Source organism: Mastigoproctus giganteus, chromosome 2, assembly GCF_048544385.1.
Source record: "Mastigoproctus giganteus isolate SK-2022 chromosome 2, ASM4854438v1, whole genome shotgun sequence".
Taxonomy (NCBI): Eukaryota; Metazoa; Arthropoda; class Arachnida; order Uropygi; family Thelyphonidae; genus Mastigoproctus; species Mastigoproctus giganteus.
In genome coordinates this window covers 203146217-203163093 of record NC_143576.1, presented here as the reverse complement: position 1 = coordinate 203163093, position 16877 = coordinate 203146217, and the positions used below count along the sequence as shown (strand labels likewise).

General features: G+C 38.2%; 1 protein-coding gene across 1 annotated transcript in view; it reads right to left on the bottom strand.

The window, feature by feature from the left end:
- The window catches only part of LOC150089923 (purine nucleoside phosphorylase-like), a 131573-nt gene that overhangs the window by 24269 nt on the left and 90427 nt on the right, over positions 1-16877 (bottom strand). The gene's annotated exons all lie outside the window — the stretch shown is intronic.

Below are 16877 nucleotides of genomic sequence, written 5' to 3'. Positions count from 1 at the left end.
GAGAATATATGTTTATTACATTAAAAAAAGAAAAAACATATTGTATTAAAGTCGCAATGTAGATAAGATATATTTATGAATAGCAATAAGTGACTAATTTTGTTTGTTCATATTAAAATTTCCATTTAACTGACAGTAGTCTATGATGTAATACAATAGTATTCAACCATAGAGAGCCAAATACCAGATATGCAAATATAATGTTAACAATTAACATATTTTATAATGGTGGCAAGTTAGAGTAATATATGAATAAATTAACACTTGGTAAGGTTCGTGTTAGGAGGCAATAATTAAAAGAGCACCTGATATTTAAATTAAACATTCCAAAAATTTTTTTAAGAAACTCCTGTTCATCAGTAGGATACGATGATACACAAATAAAAGAAGAAAAAATTAAGTAAACTAAAAATCTAAACTGCTAATCAAAGTTTCAATGTTTGTTTAGTGTTTTAGTCTTATAACCCATTTTTCATTCTTTATATTGGTGTAGAATGGGTAAATAAACTTAATAGAAATGAAGTATACATACAGCTCATTATTTGTGATCACATAAATAAAAAATTAGAACTTTATTTACAAATAAATATTGTACAATTGAAATTTTAATGCAAGTATACAATACACACAGTTGTCTCCTGCTGTAGTATGGTTCTCTAAGCACTGTGTATATTTTGATACCCTTCCCCACAACGGTACTATTCACTCCAAAAGCCTTGGCAGCAGTCATTATGAAGTGTTTGCCTGAGAGGTCCCATAAAAAAAAATATTAACACTCTTCAATTCAATTTTCCAATCAAGTGCAATTCACAGTACTTCCCTTCGAAGGGGTGCTTTAAATTTACTTTTAATTAGTGTTGCAATTAATGAGAAAACAGCTGAATTGCCAGCCAAAGTGGAAATATCATAAACCATTTCCTGTTTATGACAAGGAGAGGATTTGAAAGCTGTCTGTTTATTACCCAAGCCTATATATGGCCATAAAACATTATGGTCATTTAATGTTATTTGTTGTTGTTATGGGAGTTTAATGGCGCATAAGCTACTATGGCTATAATGTGCCTTTTAATGTTATAAGTGGAAAATATACTGAAGCACATATATAAATATATGCTTCATACATCACCCTGCTGTGCTATTGACATGGAAGATTCTGCTCGAGGATTCTAATTAGCTGAAGTTTATAAAACTTCCTTAAAAATTATCTTTACCTGGCAGGGAGTTATTCTGAGCTACACACTGCTTAGTAGTACTGCTCAGCAATACCGTTTCAGTTTAGTACTGGATTGTGTGTCATTTATGCACATTGAGTCTCAGTGATTGATTTTAGATTTCCATGAAAGTAGTTTCAACTCCACTTCTTTTTTTTTTTTTAATGGCCTCACAAAGATCAAATAAGTAAGCTAGTGCTAATAATGCAAAGAAGGTGAAAAGCTATTTAAAAAAAAAAAAAAAAAAAAAAAAACTTTATTGCAAACTCAATTGGACATTCTAAAAATACTGGATTCAGTAAAACAGTAGAATTACACTACATTCCATGGTTTTGGGCGATTTGAAAAACAACAGTATTGCAAGCTGTTATTATAAATAAAGTAAATACAGTATACAGGAACTCCCCGACTTACATAAGGGTTGCGTTCTGTGGAATGTTATGCAAGTCAGGATTTCCCCCATGCTTCTGCAGCACTCGCAACTGTGCTCGCAGAATTGATTGAATCAAAAAAAAGAAATGTTTGACGAAAATGTAAATAGAATTATTTATTGCATTCATTCAATTTTTTATCTCATGCGCAGGAAAAATTACAAAAGCATGCAATTTAAAAAAATTTCAAAATTATAAAAGAGCGGAGACAGGCATAATGTCAGTAAGTTTTACCTCTCGAGCATCATTGCCAGAATAGACGTCTTCAGCTGATAAGTACGCCGCTGTGGAGGTTGAGGAGATTTAGAAGGGGTTGGCCGCTCAACCTTACCAAAGAACATAGTAATGGATGACTGGATGGTGTCTTTTTTTCTTTTCATTGTCGATTTCTTTGTAGCAAGTAAGCATATCATTTACCCCTCTGTTAACTTTTAAGAATCGTTTGCACAGGATCCATCTTCTCAAACCTCGGCCATCTCTCTCTCTCTCTCTCTCTCTCTCTCTCTCTCTCTGGTGATGAACCATCTTAGCTCCTCATTTGGTTCATCTTGAGCTTCATCAGCATTTTCTTCTTACACTATCGCTGCCTGCAAGTCAATAAGTTCTTCATTAGATAATTCCTTCTCTTCTTCCTCTATTAACTCCTCCACATCTTTGGACCTTTACGATCTTATCTGTAACCTCTTTATATGATTCATCTTTTTCAAATCCTTTGAGGCCTTTTACATGCTGTGGGCATATTTTATTCCATGCACCATTTAAACAACTTTTAGTAATTTCTGCCCAGGCCTTATTAATGTTTAAGATGGCGTGGTAAATATTGTAAGATTTTCAAAATTTCTTAACGTAAAATTTTTCTCATTGTCTACTGCAGACAATGCCTGAGCAAATGTTGTATATAAATAGTATGCTTTTAAATTTGAAATAACACCCTGATCCATAGGTTGGATGAGTGAAGTTGTGTTTGGCGGTAGAAATATGACTCTCACATTTGAGTTTAAATCATCTAGATGTGTAGAATGTCCAGGAGCATCATCTAATAGAAGAAAAATCTTGAAGTTAACGTTGTTGTCTTTACAATATTTTTCGATCTCGGGAATGAAGCAGCATTTAAACCACTCCTCAAAGAGAAATACAGGTACCAGACCATTTATCTGGCTTCCAAAATACCGGAATTACCAGAAAACTGGCTATTTTTGAAATAGCTAGTTTGAATCTGGCAGGCTTTTTTTTTGACAATGTGCAGGTGCAGAATATAGCAAGTGTGAATCATAGCAATCAATCGCACATCAGTTTTAGTATGACAGCTGCTGTGTACACTTGCCCCTCTACATATGTGATTATTTGTCCCAATTTATTATAATTTTCATTTAATACCATGTCTAAAAGGAAACATTTTGTGCTCAGTATATCGAAGAAAGTAGAGTTACTTATGAGAGTCGATAAAAGTGCTTCGGTGCAGCATTTGAGTGAGGAGAATGGTGTTGATACATCTACTTTTTCTTGACATCTATGATGTCAAGAAAAAGAAGGAACAGATACTTAAATTCTACGGTGACAGTGATGTGCCTAAATTAATGGACAAGCGAAAAACTTTACACCAGTCGAAGAGTGTAGACGTGGACAGAGTGCTGCTTGAATGGATTAGCGTTGGAGTGTAAAATTTCCACTTGATCATTCCATTATAATAGCCCAAGCTAAACATTTTCACGAGGAATTAAATTTGACAACGCCATGTGAATATTCATCTTGGTGGTTCAACAGATTTAAACAAAGGCATGGCATTCGCAAGCTGAAGGTTTGTGGAGGAAAGGCTTCTGCAGACCACAATGCTGCAGAGGCATGTTTAGATGAATTTGCCAAGTTGGTTTCTGATGAAGGACTGTTAGCCACACAGGTGTACAATGCAGATGAAACTTCTTTATTCTGGCATTACATACCAAGGAAATTGTATGTAACACCAGATGAGTCAGCACCAGCAGAGTATAAGGATTCCAGGGAATGACTTACGATTCTTGTATGTTCCAATGCTGCTGGAAACCCACAAGTGCAAATTATTCACTGTTGAGAAAAGTCAGAATCCTAGGGCATTTAAGGGAGTCGGGGTGTTTCCTGTGATTTATAAGGCAAATAAGTGAGCCTGGATTACAACACAGATGATTTTTACCGACTGGTTTCTAAAGAACTTTGTGCCTGATGCCAGGGCTCATTGTAAATCTGTAGTACTGCCTGATGACTGCAAAATTATTTTAGTGATTAATAACTGTTCTTTTTTTTTTTTTTTTTTTGTAGTTGTTCGTGCAGCGGCTTCTGTGGCCATAGTGCACCTCCCAAGGTTTTTGCAGTACTTTGATGCAAGCCCGAGGCGGGATTCAAACCCGCTACCTTTGAGTTGCTAGGCACCCACTTTACCCACCTGGCTAGCCCGGTCGGTGATAACTGTTCTGTACACCCTCTTGCTCAAGTTCTAGTCAAGGACAATGTATGTGCTGTTTACTTGCATCAAAACTGTACTTCGCTAATTCAGACTTTAGACCAAGGCATTCTTGGTGTGTTCAAGTGCAGGTACAGGGATGTATTTCTGCATAAAATGCTAGACACTTGCAACAAAGGTACAGGGATAAAAGAATTTCAGAGAGCATTTAATGTTAAAGATGCACTCAGGGGCACTCGCTTCTGTGATTTTCCATCCATATTAGCAGCAAAGTCCTGGGACAATGTACCCAAGGATACGTTGATAAACAGCTGGCATAAACTATGGTCATCTAACTTCTTTCTTGATAGTGATGACGATGAACCTGATTTTTGTGGTTTTCGAATGTCTGGTGAGGAAGAAATAGTGAAGAATTTGTTGGAATATGCAAAAAGTTTGTCACGTGAAGTAGCCAAGTCACTTGGTGAAGGGGCTGTACAAGAGTGTATAAACATTGATGGTGATGCTCCAGTTGTGCTCCAACTCACTGATAGTGAAATTGTAGATATGGTAATGAATGCTGATAAGGACAAATCAGATGAGAGCGATGTGACGATGGTGATGACAGTGCACTGAAAAAAAAAGTAGAGAAAGTATCTATAGAGAGGTGCACTGGCCTGACTGAGGAACTGATTCGGGGAATGGAGCAAAAGAGCTTCATCAGTGAGCAGCATATAATGTGGATGTATAAAATACAAGAGGTGTTCATTAAAGAAAAGCCAAAGTATATGAAACAACAGAATCTGCAGAACATATTTCCAAAGATCAACCAGAAACTTTCAAGTGAAGTTCAGCCTGAGCCTCAGCCTTCAATACCTATGCTTCTTCTCTTCCTGTGCTTGTCACCCCAGATGTTGAATTGTCTTCAGATGAAGATTAGTGGATTAATTTGTATCTGTTAAATACGATTTCTTTCTTTACTTTTCATTGTTTATTTTATATTTTAAGTATATATTAAGCCTTGATCCAGAAAACCAGAAAATCCAGAAATTCTGGTCACCTCTGGTCCCAAGCTTGGCAGATAAATGGTCTGGTACCTGTATTGTTATCTTTGCTCTCTGGTTCAATCAGAAATGCACGGGTAGGGTGGCTTTATTGATGCCCTTAAATGCATGAGGATTTCCAGAATGGTACACAAGAAGTGGTTTTAATCTGTAATCTCCAGCTGCATTAGCCCCAAGCAAGGGCATGGCCCTATCTTTTGACGCCTAGAAACCTGGCATTGTCTTTCCCTCTTTGACAATGTATGTTCAATCCAGCATTTTTTTCCAATACAGAGCAGTCTCGTCAACATTAAAAATTTGCTGCATTGAATAGCCAGCCGCCTTCACAATTTTTTCCAACGCATCACAAAATTTCTCTGCAGTTGCAGAATCAGAACTGGCAACTTCACTGCATACTTTAACATTGTGGAAACCAGCATGATGCTTGATCCTATTAAACCAGCATGATGCTTGATCCTATTAAACCACCCGTTGCTTGCCACGAACTTGGGTTGGGGTTCCCCATACATATGTTTAATATCTTGTAAAAATATGTTGCTTTTGCTTGAATGGTCATTAGACTCAGGGGCACTCACTTCTGAATCTGATTTTCCATCCATATTATTAACAGCTGTTCCATTTCAATATAGCACCTGAATGCTGCTTTGTGATCACTGTTGATCATAAATGCATTGATCCTTTGAAATGTTCTTTTATACACACACACTGTCTTTTAAAATAATATTCACTGTTGAAGCAGTGAGATGTAATTCCCTTGCAATAGATAACAAACTTTGTCCTTCTTTGTACTTCTTAAATCAATTTCATCTTCATTTCTAAACCAATTTTGTTTTGTTTCCTAATACTGCCAGCACTTGCACTTTCCATTGGTCCCTTTCCCTTTATCATTGTAATACATAAATAGGAATGAAGACAGGTTTCTGAAAATTTGTTTTTTTATATGATTGAAGATTTCAGTGAAGGGGAACACATTTCACCATAATAGCGTAAAAATCCACACAATTGCAGTTAGAATTAGCATAGGCATATGATGCAAGAAAGCAAGCTCATATAGCATCAGCCAAACAAAAAAACAAAAAAAAAAAACAAAAAAAAAACACACCCTCATTTCACCCATCCACTCACTCCAAATGTTTGTCAAGTTCTGCCTTGAATCTATTTAAGCTATAAACTTCTACAACGACAGATGGAAGTTTGTTCCACCAATCAAACACCCACTGGCTAAAGGCAAACTTTTGCACATCTATCTTACAACTGTCTTTCCTCAATTTGAATTTATGCCCTCTCAGGCGATTATTCTGAGCAAGAGGATCTCTACATCCTTCTTAAAATGAAGCCTCCAGACTTGTATACAGTACTAAAGGTGTGGCCTGACCATTGCCTTATATAAGAGGATAATCACCTCCTTATCCTTGCTAGAAAAATTTCCTGTATATCATTGACAAGATGCCATGAGCTACTCTTGCAGTCCGTCTGCACTGCTCAGAAAACTTCATATCTGCCTGCACGATTACCCCCAGGTCCTTTTCATTCTCTACCACTGTCGGTGTGGTACCTCAGAGTTGATACGTTACTCTGGGATTACTGCTTCCCATATGTAGTACTTTACATTTGTCAATGTTAAACTTCATTTGCCATCTCTCAGCCCATCTGCTCAATTTTTCTAGATCTTGTTCCAGTAGTGTACTGTCATTAGTGTGATTAACAACCCTGCCAACCTTTGTATCGTCTGCAAACTTGGACATTAAGTCTGATATACCATCATCAATATCATTTATGAATACAGAAAACAACTTTTTTTTTTTTTGGTAGTTGTTGGCGCATCAGCTTCTGTGGCCATAATGGACCTCCCAAGGTTTTGCAGTACTTTGATCCAAGCCCGAGGTGGGATTCGAACCCGCGACCTTTGGGTTGCCAGGCAGGCACTTTACCCACCCAGCTAGCCTGGTCGGCGAAAACAACAATGGACTCAACACTGAACCCTGAGGGACTCCACTAATAACATTAGTTCACGAAGAGCAGTGTCCGTTGATTACCACTCTGTCTTTTCCCACTCAACCATCCCTTTATCCATAGCAGCAATTTGCCTCCAGTGCCACACTGCTCCAATTTGTGCAGCAGTCTTCCATGTGCAACAGTATCAAAAGCCTTTCTAAGATCCAAGTATATAATATCAAAGTTATTCCCTGGATCCAGTTCTTTTGTGACTGCATCATAGTATCCAATCAAATTAGTCAGACAAGACTTCCCCTTAACAAACCCATGCTGTGTCCGAGCTATAAGTGAAGTCTTGTCTAGATGATCCTGCAATGCTTCTTTAACCAGTGCCTCCATTAGTTTTCCTGGAACCGAAGTTAAACTAACGTCTGTAATTACCTGTGTCTCCCTTTGATCTTCCTTTGTGGATTGGGGTCACATTTGCACCTCCAGTCCATGGGTACCTCCTTTGAGTCCAGGGAAGCTCTCATAATTATGGCTAAGGGTTTGCTTACTTCCTTTGCCACCTCCTTTAATATAACTGGATAGATTCCAACCACCCCAAGTGCCTTTCTTGTGTTTATCTTCAACAATCCTTGAGTGTAGTGGAAGTGTTTAATAGTGTGGATTGGAGCATTAAAAAAAAGAAATCACTTTAAAATTTGGTATCCCTGCCAGTAGTACTTAAACCATTCATAAAAACCATGTTTTGATTCTTAAACTGTTGGGAGGAAATGGGACCCTGTATGAAGATATAGATAAAGTCATTTTTAAGTGGGTGAAGTTAATTCGAAATTAACTCTCCATTGATAAAAGAAAAGTCTATGGAGCATGTATCTTTTCTGGAGCATAAAACATTCCAAAAAGTTCTGGTTGGCTGTAAAAATTTAAAAAGCACCATGACTTACTCAAAAAAGTTATTTTTGGTGAAAGTATCATAGAAAAAGACTGTACCCATTGGAAAGAAACAGTTTTGAAAAAAAATTATGGACAACTACAAGCCCAAAGACATATTCAAAGTTGAGAAACAGGTCTATGTTTTAAATGTTTGCCGATTAAGATATGACTTTTGAAGATTATAAATATTTAGTTGGTAAAAATAGTAAGGAGAGAATTTCAATCTTGGTTGGTGCAAATATGGCTGGTAATGAAAATTGAAGCTTTTGGTAATAGACAAAAGTAAACAACCCCAATGGCTAAAAGGAGTTAAGTTATTAGAGTTTGACAACAACTGCAACAAAAAATCAGGTGCCTCCATAGCCAGGTTAGCAGGAGCAGAAGTGCGTAGCACACGCTTCTTGATTAGACCGGGGTTTGAGCCCGTGACCACCAAATATGGAGGATGCGGAAAGGTCAGGGAATGACCACTGCATATCCCCGGAGCAATATGGCCCTAGTTGCTAATGCTCCTAAAAACCAAATAACAACAATAGCAACAAAAAAATCAATAGAAAGATGATGAAAGAAAACAAAAATCGCACTGATTGTCGACAACTACCCTACCCTGCTCACCATCACTTTGTAATTTCAAAACTTACAAGTATGAAGCTTCTTTTCTTCTGTCAAAATACTTTGTCTAAACCACAGCCAATGGACCAAGGCATTATCAAGAATTTAAAAATGCACTACCAGAGGTGCATACTGAAAAAAATTGTACTGAGAATAGAAACCAATGAACCTATAGATTCTGTTATAGATTTGCAAATATACATATCAGAATTGGCAAAAATGTGGAGTCAAGATGTGATGGTAACAACGATTAAGGATTGCTTTACAAAAGCAGGTTTTGCTAAAACACCAAGAGGGATGAATTACAACAAGATATTGAGCAATCTTTGGAAGAACTCCAAGTGAGAGGTTTGATCGGTGGAGAAATTGTTCTTGATGAATTTTTAGGAGTTGATAATAATGTCATAGTAGCTGAACCTCAGGGACTCACATCTGGTGAGTATGGGCTTGTTACACCCAGGGTCCTGAGCTGGATATCATCATTCTTCTCTTTCTTGGTGATTCCCTTCTATTTCTGACACACATCCCAGGAATATATTTTTTTTTTTTTTGGCGGGTGCAGAAAAAGCCTCAGGCTTCCTTGCACCATATGGCTAATTATAATAATAATAATAATAATTTCTCCTCCACTTTACTCTCAGTTATTACAAGATTATCTAGCTTACTGCCAGAGTTGAATACACCACTGGCATTCCCCTCCCTGAATAACTTCTCATGTGTGAATGTCAATGCAAAATATTCATTTAGTTTGTTAGCTACCTGAGCAGGATTATCAACAGTTGAACCATCGATATCAAGTGGACCAATCTGATTCATCCCCTTCCTTCTAGAGTTTACATAAGTAAAGAACTCTTTGCTGTTTTTCTCTGCATCCTTTGCCAAAGATTTCTCGTAATCCGCCCTCTCCTGCCTAACCTCCTTTGTAACTTGGTTAACAAAATTGGGATTATTACAAATGCAATAAGATCAAGTTTACTACCCGTTTATAATTAGGTTACACTAACAGAAAAGCTCAATAAACTGGAAATTGCAAATTGTCTTTTATTGTTTTGACCACCAGAAACGTGCTTTAGAAAAATATCATAATGGCGTTCAAAATTGATTCTTATAACAGGAACATATGATAACCATGAAAGGGTAGTTCAATTTCCATTATATATATGACCTTTTAGAGAGATAAATAGCTTAGTTATATAGCGAAATTTTCAACTTCCAAGGACTTGGAACTAATTACGAAAAAAAAAATCCAAAAAAATGTGTTATTGGGTTCACATTACGATATTTTCACAATACCTCCATTTATTCCTATGGGATGCAAAATACATTTCCACGATTTTTTAAAGTTTGCACTGGCTGGCAAAAACATAAAGCCGAATTTCCATAAGTCAGGGAGTTCCTATACATACAAGGTTCTATAATTTTAAGATAACCTTTAGTGCATTTTAATGGATATATACTGTATTTAAGGCCTCCATAGCAGAGTGGTCAGGAGTGGGAGTGCAGTGGCACGCACCCTTCAAATAGACCAGGGTTCAAGCCCCTGACTACTAAATATCATTTATCTGCCAACCTGCATTGGATCAGCATGACAGTATATGGTCCATTTCCCTCAACACAAATCATTGAGGAGGCCTGCAGTGGATTGATAATGGCTGCAGTTTACCTTTACCTTTTACTGTATTTATGTTTTATTGCATAATTTATGTAGTTTATATTTAAAGCTTTAAAATGTTTCTACCACATTTAATATTGTTATGAGAAGTGGTGACTTTGGTTACAAGAAATGGTGAAGATCACACAAGCTAATTAAAATTAGTTTACATTATATGCTATGAATAAATCTCCACCACTTAACGTTGGCTCACTTAGCACTGTTTTCATGGCCTCAGTTAAGAACACCAAGTGGGATATAACCTGTGTATATAGGGTATTTCAATTAAAAAGCACCAAGGTCTCACTTATTTTTGGATTTAGGCTATTTGCTGAATGGATTTTTTTTGGTATTAGGCTGAAATTTCAGAATTTGATATTAACATTGTGCTAAGTACTACCATTTAGATTTTACCTCAAACTACTTTTTTTTTTTTTCCATAATGGGAAAGTTGTTCTTTGTCCTTTGTTTAGTCTAAATATCATTGGTGTACCTCTGAAACATGTGCAAACCATCTTATTTAAGAAAGGAAAAAAATAATGATTGTGGTAGTTGTATTCAGAGACATAGCACATGGCCAAATGAGAGTGTACTAAAGAGCAAAATTCACATACGACCACTGTGTTTTTTTTCAATTCAAATAAAATTATTTTATGAATATTTCAAAAGTACGACGATGTTTTTCAACTAAACCAAAGCAAGCCGGGCAACATCTTTCTTACAGAGAAAAAAAAAGAGACAGTCGATTAGGAAAATGTTTGATTTATAAATTTTAAAACATAAATAGTAAAATGTAGTCCAATTTTAATACCAAATTCAAGTGAAAGTAAGACAAAAAAAATGAGTGAATCATTAAAAAAATAAACACTGTGCTGCCACTTTATTAAGTGCACACCTGCTGTGCACACAAATGGTTTGTCCCACAATGTTGCTAGTCACACAATCACAGTTATGGATATAAATGCAGCAGAACAACCTTTCTAGTATCAGTTAAGCATACAACCCATAGCAGGAATGGGGAAAAGGGGTGATCTAATGGACCTAGAACGTGGCATGGTAGTAGGTGCAAGACGTGCTAGACAAAGCATCTCTGAAATGGCAGTTCTCCTGAACTTTTCATGCACCAGTTTCAAGGGCGTATTGAGAATGGTGCAACGAACAGAAAACATCCTCTCAACGGCAATACTGTGGAAGAAAATTGCTTGTTGATGAGAGAGGTCAGAGGAGGATGGCTAGAATTGTGCAAGCAAATAGGTGGGCCACAATGTCACACATCATGTCAGAATACAACCTTGGTGTGCAGAACAAAATATCGCAATGAACTGCTGGAAGTAACCAGCTGACTAGTTGCACTTTGTCACAAATGGGCTACAACAGCCAATGGCCACATCACGTACCTTTGTTATCAATGAAGAAAAAAGAGAGTATGCCTCCTGTGGGCACAGAAACACCAGCACTGGACTATCGAGGATTGGAAAACAGTTGCTAGGTCTGATGAGTTGAAGTTCCTGGTGCATCATGTTGATAGAAGGCTAACAATTTGACGAAAACAACACGAATCCATGGAACGGTCATGTTTGACGACTACCGTGCAAGGTGGCGGGAGCAGTGTTATGGTGTGGGGAATGTTTTCTTTCACACGTTGGGTTCATTGATACCCACAGATTCACGTCTGAATGCCACATTGTACCTAAACATCGTTGCTGACCAAATGCATCCATCCATGTTGACAGTTTATCCTCAGTCAGATGGCTACTTCCAGCAGGTAATGCACCAGTGCACAAAGCCCGAATTGCTATGGAATGGTTCCAGGAACATAATGACTTTTGTTTTCTGCAGTGGCCCGCTCAGTCTGCGGATCTCACTCCTATTTGAACATCTTTGGGATGAGCTGGAAAGGGCTGTTCACTGCAGGCCTACACCTCTATCGAATCTCAAGGAACTGCATGGCACACTCATGTCTGCACATGGTACTCCATTCCTGCACAACATTTTCAACATCTTGTTCAATCCATGCCTAGACGAATTCAGGCTGTTTTGAAGGCTAAAGGAAGTTCAACATGCTACTAGGTAGGTGTACCTAATAAAGTGGCAGCACAGTGTATATCACATTAAAAATAAATTCAGCTAAAATCCACATAAAAAAACTGTAGCTTTCAGCAACCAAAGTTGTCTTTATCTACAGGGTCCAGTCACATTATTATGGCCACCTACCTAGTAACCAGAATATGTACCTTTCGCAGCATGCATCACAGCCAGCTGCCGTGGGACAGACCCGATAAGTCCGTGGAAGGTATCTGTGACCATGCAGACTGCAGTGCACCCTGGAGTTCCTGTAGGCTCCTTGGTGATGGATCCATTCGTCTGATGTGCCGATCGAGGTGGTCCCATAGATTTTCAATTGGGTTAAGATCCAGAGAATTCTGGTGGCGAAGGGAGTAAGCATGAAGTCTTTGTCATGCTCCTCAAACTACTCACGGACAATTCTGGCGGCATGACATGCCACACTGTCTTGCTGATAGATACCATTGTCCCCAGGAAACGCTGAACATGCACGGGTGTACCTGATTGGCGATGATCGATAGGTAGTAGTAGTAGTAGCACATGATGCAAGAAAGCAAGTGTAGGAGATTATGCACCATCATCAGCCAAAAAAAAAAAAAAAAAAAAAACACACACCATTCCCTCCAAATGCCTGTCCAGTTCCTCATTAAATTTATTTAACCTATCAACTTCCACAACGACAGATGGAAGTTTGTTCCAGCAATTAACCACCCGCTGGCTAAAGGCAAATTTCCGCACATCTATTCTACATCTGTCCTTTCTTAATTTGAACTTATGTCCCAGTAGGTTGGTAATCTGAACAAGTGGAAGGATCCCATCAGAATTCAGCGTGCTCAACCCATTCAAGGCCTTAAAGACCTCAATCAGATCACCGCGCAGGTGCCTAGTCTCCAGCCACTGCAATTTGCAGAACTTAAGCCTCTCTTGGTAAGAGAATCCCTTCATTCCCCTCACCAATCGTGTTGCTCTTCTCTGTACACGCTCAAGCAAATCTACATCCTTCCTAAAATGAGGCCTCCAGACCTGTACGCAGTACTCAAGGCGTGGCCTGACCATTGCCTTATACAGAGGGACAATCACCTCCTTTTCCCTGCTAGCAAAATTCCTATATATCATTGACAAAACCCCATGACCCGCCCTAGCAGCCTGTCTGCACTGCTCAGAAAACTTCATATCTGACTGCACAATTACTCCCAGGTCTTTTTCATTTTCTACCACCTTAAGTGTAGTACCACACAGTTGGTATGTTTCTCTGGGGTTACTTCTACCCATATGCAGTACTTTGCATTTGTCAAGGTTGAACTTCAGTTGCCACTTCTTAGCCCATCTGCCCAAATTATCTAGATCCTGTTGCAGTAGCACACTGCCATTACTGTCATTAACAACCCTGCCAACCTTTGTGTCATCTGCAAACTTCGACATTAAGCCTGATATACCTTCATCAATATCATTGATAAATACACAAAACAACAGTGGACCCAACACCGAACCCTGTGGGACTCCACTAATAACATTAGTCCAAGAAGAGCAGCACCCATTGATTACCACCCTCTGTCTTCTCCCACTTAACCATCCTTTTATCCATTGTAGCAACTTACCCTTAATACCATTCTGCTCCAATTTGTACAGTAGTCTTCCATGCGCAACAGTGTCAAAAGCTTTCCTGAAATCCAAGTATACGATATCAAAATTATTTTTTGCATCCAGTTCCTTTGTGACCACATCATAATAACCAATCAAATTTGTCAGACAAGACTTTCCCTTAACAAACCCATGCTGTGTTTGAATTATTGCTGCAGTCTTGTCTAGATGATCCTGCAATGCATCTTTAACCAGCGACTCCATTATTTTACCCGGAACAGAAGTTAAACTAACTGGTCTGTAATTACTCGTGTCACCCTTCGATCCACCTTTGTGAATTGGGGACACATTTGCACATCTCCAGTCCGTGGGAACCTCCCCTGAGTCCAAGGATGCTCTCATAATTATGGCTAAGGGTTTGCTTAGTTGCTTTGCTGCCTCCTTTAAAATAACTGGATAGATCCCATCCACCCCAGGTGCCTTTCTTATGTTTAACTTCAACAATTTCTCCTCCACTTTGCTCTCAGTTATTACAAAATCATTAAGCACACTGCTACAATTTGATAACCTTCTTCCATTTTCAAATTGTAATAATTCCTCACGTGTGAATGTAGATGCAAAATACTCATTCAGTTTGTTTGCTATCTGAGCAGGATCATCAACAGTCGAACCATCGATGTCAAGTGGACCAATCAGATTCAACCCCTTCCTTTTAGAGTTTATATAAGTAAAGAAATCCTTGCTGTTTTTCTTAGCATCTTTTGCCAAAGATTTCTCGTAATCCGCCTTCGCCTGCCGAACCTCCTTTGTGACCTGATTACAGACTACCTTATATCTGCCACAGACTTCTGCGTCACCTGATAATTTATATGCATCCCATGCATTTTTCTTCTCTGTCACGAGTCTCATTAGTTCATTTGATAACCATTTAGGCCTAAACCTTGAACGATATTTCTTAATCGGTATATAAAGTCTAGTAGCTTCCACGATTAATTCTTTGAATGCTTCCCACTTAGAATTTACTGTTTGTAACATCGTCAGTTGATCCCACTGTACAGAATTTAAAAACTGTCTGAGACCACTGTACTCCTCTTTACGGAAGCAAAAACCCTTTCCTTTACCCCTGACGGTAGTTACCTCTTTGAGTAAATCCCACTTCAACACACTGTGATCACTGCCACCTAGTGGTTCCTTTATCTGCAAATTCTTAATACACGAATGATCACTGCTGATAACCAGATCACGAGTGTTACTTTCTCTGGTTGCCTCTCGAACATGCTGCTGCAGAAAACAATCATCCAATAAATCCACAAAAGTCTGACTAGTGTGTGAGTGACCAACCCACAAGTTCCAGTCAATATCTGGGAAGTTAAAATCCCCCATTATAAGACATTCTGATTTACTGGCCCACTCTATTTCTCTGTACAATTGTTCATTGTACTCATTCAAGTCATTAGGCCTATAACACACTCCTACTCTTATTTTTCCTTTCGCAGTGCTTATCTCACACCAAACTGACTCAACAGAGCACTGTTCATCTATATTAATGGGTGCACTTCCTTTGATTTTATGTTTTTCTTAATTAACAGCATAACACCCCCGCCCTTTCTGTCCTGTCTATCCTTTCTGTACACATTGTACTCCCCAAATTCCAGTTCTGCATTCCTTATATCTTTGTGACACCACGTCTCTGCTATCCCAACAATATCCGCCTTTGATGTCTTGACCAACACTTCAAATTCATCAAATTTATTTACTATACTTCTAGCATTGGTATACATGCAAGCATACATGCTCCTATGCCTATTCCTTGTTACCCTAACACATCCCATATACCCAACTAATCCATGATGACTGCTATCCGTCCCTGAAACCCCCAACACCCCTCGCTCTAGGTCGCTTCTTATTCTAATAGAAGTTGTGCAAGAATCACCTTCACCTCTGCCTGCGGTTACTGTTAAACTATTAGTCTTTGTATCCCCCCAAACTAGCAGTTTTCCGACCCACCTAACACTGCCTCGATAGCATCAGCAAATATTCTTGCACCCTTTCTATTTAAGTGTATCCCATCCCTGTAGAAGCAATCTCTCCTGTTAACAAGTACAGTCCAGGCTGAAAAAAATTCTACCCCTTGAGCCTTGCACAATCTTTCCAGGGCCGAATTGATCGACAAGGCTCTCATCATGTACAGTAAACCCCCGCTATTTGCGGGGGTTACGTTCCTGAGAAATGTCGCGAATACCGAAAACGCGAATACTGAGTTATGGCTCCCATAGTAATAAAGGGGTTCCGTTCCAAAGTATGAAATATATAAGAAAAACTAGTCTAAAATTTTGTCTATGTATGTATTATATGTACCTTCATAATATAACTATGTACATAGACAGTACATAGTGAAATGCAAGCATACGGCATCGAAATGAAAATAAGAAACAATTTAATATTAAATGTAATATTTATTAGAAATTTCAAACCAGCGCCTTTGCTAGCAAAAAAACTTATTCCGCCAGTGCTATCACCAGTTTCGCTAAAGTGTTGATAAAGGAGTTTTGCCTTTTCACGAATGATGAGTGAACTTAACGGAATTTTATTTTGAGTTCGGTCTTCTATCCACAGATTTAAATTTTTTTCCATTTTTTCTAATTTAACATCACGAGTTACAGAGCAAATTTTTGAAGCAATTAGCGCGTTTTCACGGACACTACGGCGGATTTTTCTTCCGATTTTTTGATTGATCGTACCGTTGACTCATTGATTTTATAATGTTTTGCCACTGAGGAGACACTTTCACCATTAGAAATTTTATCTAATAACTCAATTTTATTCGCTAATGTCATCACCTTCTTTGCTATTTTCACATTTCTCTTGTTATTCATATTTTTGTAGGGGTTAAAAAGAACTTGTCTACAATAAAGTCACTTTCCTTCCGTTAAAAAACTCGAAAAGGTCTGTTTTACACTGCAAAACGGTAATTTG